We start from the raw sequence: 6,350 nt of genomic DNA, 5'->3' as shown, positions 1-6,350 counted from the left end.
ATAGAACTTGAATATTTAGAGGCTGACATGACCCACTAAGAATAGCCTTCTGAAATCCTAGACTGAAAAGTAAAGACTCTTCGCAATCGTTCTATCGCTTTTGTGAAGGTTCAATGGGCCAACCATTCGCTTTAAGAAGCATCCTGGGAGAAAGAAGATGACATCCAAGCCAAGTATCCTTATCTTTATGGACAACAAGGTACTACAATTTCAAAGACAAAATTTTCAAAAAGGGGGGTAAATGTGATACCCTACTTACTAAACCTGGTCTAATTTCCTTAGTTGGTTCAATTTGGTCTTCCAGGACCTAGACCCGAGCGACCTGAGGTGAGTACCTTATGGAACATGATGGCAAGGGGGACTTTAAACTTTGGTTGGCTAGATGAGTTGGAGGCGGTGCCTAGTGAAGTCTGTGTGCCCAAGCCATGCACTTGCACATAATCACCAGGCCATGTATGCATAATAAAGGTACATAACCATATATTATGCCAAGTACGCATGTTAATCAATTATCGAGAGTGAAATACGTGTCGGGTTCGAGCCCCATCGAAAATCCCAATGTTTTGGCTAAGTTTTGGCCAACTGGTGGATGGTCATAGGTGGGTTAGACCCACCAGTGTGACCTACCACTCTGGTTATTAGATATTTTGACCCAAGTATTAATAGCATTTATTACTTTTTTTCACCCTCATTTATTGTTTTACAAGGTGGGTGAGAAAAGTAAAGAAGAGAGAGAAACGAAGGAGAGAGAAGGAAAGAAGGAAGAAATGGGGAAGAAGATGATCGTTGCTCATCATCGGGGTCAGATCCTTTGAATCTGACACCGGATTAGTGACCCTCATCTCGAAATCTATGATTTGGTTTGAGTAAAGACTGTATTTCTTAAGCCCTCATGAAACCCCTAAGTGAAATCCTATGATTTGGGTAGGAATCCTTTAGATCTTGTTAATCCCTCTTGAGAATGTAAATCTAAGGTTTAATAAAGGACCTACATGTTGTTTATGAAGGTTTTAGAAGAAGAAATTGTAAGATTTGAGAAGCATTTGTTGATCTCTTGAGCTAGAGGGAAGATTTGAGGTTTTTAAAGTGTTCTTGAGCAAAAAGGTAAAACCCATGCTTAGAACTTTGAATCGATCCTAGATCTATGTTGGAATCATGATATAGGACCTTAGATTTTTGGAAAATGTGGTTGAATCAACCCATGGTGATTTTCCCAAGGTGGGATGAAGAATGAGAGTGAATAGCAAAATCTCGGTTCTGAGTGGTGGGTGCCTTGAAATGGGCGGACCCACCAATCCGGAGCTTGCCTATCCTGGATAGGCTATTGGCTCGATAGGTAAGTAAGACCGGTGGGCACCTGGCCCACTACTCCTGACCCATCGATCTAGGAAGTGCCCCTGGGTCGAGCAACGAGCAAGGACTGGTGGGCACCTGACCCGTCGCTCCTCTCCTATTGGTCCTTATAGGGCCCTTGAGTTGAGCGGCGGGCAAGGACCAGCAGGTACCTCGCCTGTCAGTTGACCCACCAATCTGAATTTTTGAGTTTCAGATGAGCCCAAATTTTTTGGGTAGCCTTCTATGGTGAATCTAAATGCATTGGGATCATCGTACCCCATTGGTTATGAACATAAAATGGAGTTATATTGAACTTGACCTCTTTTATGATAGGTTGTACTAAAAACTCACGTCATCGCATGCCGGATCTTCCTTGTAGCAAAGGTGATCATTGTACACAATTAGGTAAGTGGGAAGAGGACATTGAATTATTTTTGGATTATTTTTGTATCATTCCATTATTGTTATAGACTAGTCATGTCATCATTTCATTATTGTGCGTAGCCTAGTCATTTACGAATGCCATTTGCATGCGTTGTCATGTGCATTATGAAATTCATTTATGACTTCGTATGCTGATATCTTCAATTGTTAAATGCTTATTCTTGCTTTGAGTTATGAGATGGATGACTTTAAATTATTGAATATGATGCATTGCTAGACTAGATGTGGTAGTCGGCGTGGAAACAAATGCATTGGTGGCCCGTGGAATGGGACGTGGTGGCACTATGTAGTTGTATTGTCTCATATAGGAGCATACAGTTAGGAATGATATATCCCTGTGCTATGATCCTTCCCAATAGGGTTTAGGTGTTGGGTATATCACTGGGGGGAAGCCCGAGTTTGTGTACCAATGGTGGCGGTTAGAAGTATGCTCGCCCAATCACTAGGACGGTCGACAACTTTGGTGATATAACAAGAGGGGCAATCATACTGCTTTTAATTTAATGTAGGGCAATGCCCATTTTACTTTAATGTAGGGAAATACCCATTTTACTTTAATGCAGGGCAAGGCCCATTTTACTTTCTGGTAGGCTGGCCTTTTTCGACAACCCTATGGGAGTATCACGGGATGGGGTTCGTGGCTTGTACCTGGGGCATAAGCGCACTGTGATTGTGAGTAGCACATGTCTTATGACTTAAATTGTCATCTAGGTGGATTAGGATAATAAAATGAACTTGCATGCATATAGATTCATTTGTATTGTGAATGCTTGCTTAGTCTTTCTTTTCACTTACTGGGCTAGTGAGCTCATCCCACGTGCACACCATTTTTAGATGATCTTGCAGGTTACCTGGCTGAGGAACAAGAGTCAGGACCCATTGTGGAGTTTTCAATTGAAGACTTGTGAGTCTCAGAAGATCTTGGGCACGGGGTCGAGTACCTATTCGAGAGTTGTGTTGTGGGACAACAACATTGAATACTAGCCTGGGATTCTTTTTGATTCTTTTGTGATGTTACTCATTTTGTGCTCTGGATGTTTAAATTGTATTTCTTGTGTATATATCACGCCTACAGGCCCACATGTAAACATATTATGTAATACAATTTGGGTATCAACAGTATTGGGGTATTTATAGGTATGTACATATAAGACTTCCACTGAAATATAGAGATTGCTCTCTTTAGTTATGTGTGTGTTGTGTAGTGGTTACTGTATCAAATGATCCTGACAGGTTTTGGGTTTACAGATGTTAACCAGGTCATCAGTCTGGTTCTGTGTGAACGGGGTGTGACATACCTGGTAAGTCAAATAATCCAGGGTATAATTTATTCATTTCATCTTCTTACTCCCAAGAGGCTTCTTGCTCCAGGTGGTTCATCCATTTCACTTTGATGAAGGAAACAGTACGATTGCGAAGGATGTGGTCCTTCCGGTCAACAATCTTCTCCAAGAACTCTATGTAGGCATAATCCTCATCCAAATCACGGGGTATGTAAGTCAAAACATGAGTTGGGTCGGGTATGAACTTCCTCAGCATGGACACATAGAAGACATTATAGGTGCTGATAAGCACATTTATCTGTGAAATCTTAGGTAGTAAAGCATGTATTTTACATATTTAGAATGGAGCTACCTTGGGTTTTACTCTCTTCTTGCAGATTTTGAATTTTAAAGGCCTTAAGGATTATTGGGCATCGTATCTCTAATTTTATACGTAAAGAGGTCCTATTTCTTTTCATGATTATGAAGAGGACAAAATTTTGAGCAAGATGGATATGTTGCATTAAAAGTATACATCCATTTTGTCACCTGTACAAGTGATTATTCTTTTCGGGTTAGACAAAGAATAATGGATCAGAACTGAACCAAGATGCAGAACCAACTCATTTGCAATTGTCCCAGGTGTACAAGAAATATTCCAAATGCCAACAAGGATCGATGGGCCACACCCTTAAGTGATTGTAGTTTTGTTTTTAGTATCAACAACTACCTAGCGTAATTGGTGAGTTGTGGTGTGCAAAATCCCTTGCTTATTAGGTCTCAAGTTTAAACCTCTTTAGTTGGAATTTTTTTTGGAGAAATTTTTTGAAAGATTTTCTCTCTCCTACACATCACAATCTATTCAAGCAAGGAATAGAGGTCGGGCAAGGGGGTCTCTCCTCTACATCATCAACAAAGATGTCCAAATCCTCCAAGAGAAGATGTTGTGTGCAAGTTTAAGAGAGAAAAAAAAAAGAGGAAACCAAAATCGTGGGAGATCTCCTCTCCTACGATTCTCTCTCTTCTCTCTCCTGCACCCTACAATTGTGGGCCCCCCAATCCCTAATCGTTAGTCTCTCTCCCTATTTCTCTATAAATAAATAAAAAATTCAAGGGGAGAGGATGGCTAGTTATTATTTTTTAGCTCTCTTTTTCTCTCTTCTTAGGCGCAATTCAGTTTTAGGGTTTTATCTCTTTCTCTAGTTCTCTTCTCTAGGTTTAGTCTCTTTTAGTTCTTCTTACTTTTTGGTTAAACACTTTTGTAATGGAGTTTTAATTAATAAATATGCAAGTTTTCTTTCATGGTTATGGTTTATGTTATTGTAATTTTAATTCTCTAGTTCAAGATTTAGATCTAGGCAACAAGATCCAAGCTTGGAAGCGTCTCTGATCAAGTTCAAGTTTCTCTTTCAGATTTGTTTTCTCTAGTACTAGCAATTTCAGATTTGGTTTATTCCAGATCTGGTTTTTAGTACTAGTAGTATTTCAAATCTCAATCAAGTTTTCAAGTTCAAGTATTGAGGTTAAAGTTGGTAGGCTTCTCATAAGTCTTCTCTTCCCCCTCTCATTCCCTCTGTTGACTACCCTTTCCTTCTTAGCTTAGGTTTTTAATTTTAGTCTTTACTTTATTGTTTGCCCTTTCCCCCAAGGTCCTTGGCTAGATGCATGTGTTGGCTTTGTCCCTCTTTGGCTATGGAACCATCATTTTACTTTGGTTATTTATATTGCATCCCTTCCCCCTAAGCCAAGTAGAACAACCCTTGTAAGAGTACTCTCTGGTCAAGTAGGGAAGCTCATTTTGTTTATGGTGCATCCCTCGGGCTAGGTACAGAAATCTACTTGTGTGCCTCTCTCTAGCTTTCGTCCCCTTTTTATTTTATTTATTTCATTTCAACACTTTTACTTTCAGTTATTTACTTTTTATTTACGTGGTTTGAAGTATTTAAATTCCTAGATGCGTTGTTTAGGACGCTTTTAGATGTATGTGTTTTAGGACGGTAGTTAGAAGTAGATCACCAATATCAATCGTTACACTTTCGCATTACTAAAAGAAGCTTAAAAGAAAGTGGCTGCTCTCCTTATGTTCGACCCGTTAGCGGTATTGATCCGTACGCTTATAGTTACTTTTAAATTTCAAACAAGTTTTTGGTACCATTGCCAGGGAGACAGTTCCATGTTTTTTTTCACTTTCTTTTGGTAAATCGGAGTACTTTGTTTTGTTTTTGTTTTTGTTTTATTGAATTCCTGAGAAGAACAACTTGCAATAATAGTTGTATCGGTAGAGGTCTCCAAGCCTCACAGTATGATAAAGACAGGTTTCACCCTATAGCAACACCTCAGGAATTGACCTGAGCATCCCTGGATCCCTGTTGGTAAGCTCCCAAAAAGCCCAAACAAAAATAAAAAAAAGTTTTTCTTTCCATTCTTTTGTGCTTGTCTTACTCTAGTTGTGGGTAGTTTTCTGTTGCATGAGTGTTAGGTGGATACGTAATGCTAAGAATCGGTTAGAAAGAAGAGATCCAACAAGTAGTGACCCTATATGTTTGCTCTCTTTAAAACCTTTCAATATGGGAGACCAACAACAAAACCCTCCACCTAAATCTCTGAAAGATAGGTTCTACCCTGCTAGAATAGCCCAACCTTCCTGTATAATTCTACCACAAGCCCAGGGCAATAATTTTGAGCTCAAATCTCAATACATCACTATGTTGCCCCACTTCCATGGGTTGACCTCTGAGGATTCACACCTATTCCTTAGGGAATTTGAAGAGGTATATGTTCTAATTAAAGGCCAATAGCTTTTTGATGATGCTGTTAAGCTTAGGTTCATCACGTTTGCATTGAAAGACCAAACTAAGAAGTGGTTGTATGGGTTACCCACAAATTCCATAACCTCATGGGAATAATTCACAGTTATCTTCCTTAAGAAGTTTTTCCCAACTCACAAGACCAATAAGCTTAGAAGTGATATCCTTCAGTTTAGGCAAAAGCCTAGTGAGTCCTTTTCCAAACTTATGGAGAGATTCAAGGATCTACTCCAAGAATGCCTTCATTATGGCCTAGACTTATGCCATTTATGTCAAATAATTTATGAGGGTATTGATTACCTAACTAAACAAATGATAGAGTCTATATGCCTTGGGAGATTCACATCCTTTACAGATGAAGGAAAGACATAGGAATTCTTACTTAACTTAGCTGACAAAACCCGTGAGTGGGAATCAACCCAAGAAAGTGAAAAAGCCATAGGAGGTAAATGCTATTTTTTGGATGGGTTAGTAGCCAAGGAAGCCCACTTAGATAGCCTTA

The 6,350-nt window shown here is 39.4% G+C and overlaps 1 non-coding gene across 1 annotated transcript; it reads right to left on the bottom strand.

The window, feature by feature from the left end:
- Positions 1 to 5,995: 5,995 nt before the first annotated feature.
- LOC122063318 lies at positions 5,996 to 6,102 on the bottom strand. The gene has a single exon (XR_006135301.1). It is a non-coding gene; the product is annotated as a small nucleolar RNA R71 (small nucleolar RNA).
- Positions 6,103 to 6,350: the final 248 nt, after the last annotated feature.

This window comes from Macadamia integrifolia, unplaced genomic scaffold, assembly GCF_013358625.1.
Source record: "Macadamia integrifolia cultivar HAES 741 unplaced genomic scaffold, SCU_Mint_v3 scaffold1291, whole genome shotgun sequence".
Lineage (NCBI taxonomy): Eukaryota > Viridiplantae > Streptophyta > Magnoliopsida > Proteales > Proteaceae > Macadamia > Macadamia integrifolia.
This window is presented reverse-complemented; position numbering and strand designations above follow the sequence as displayed.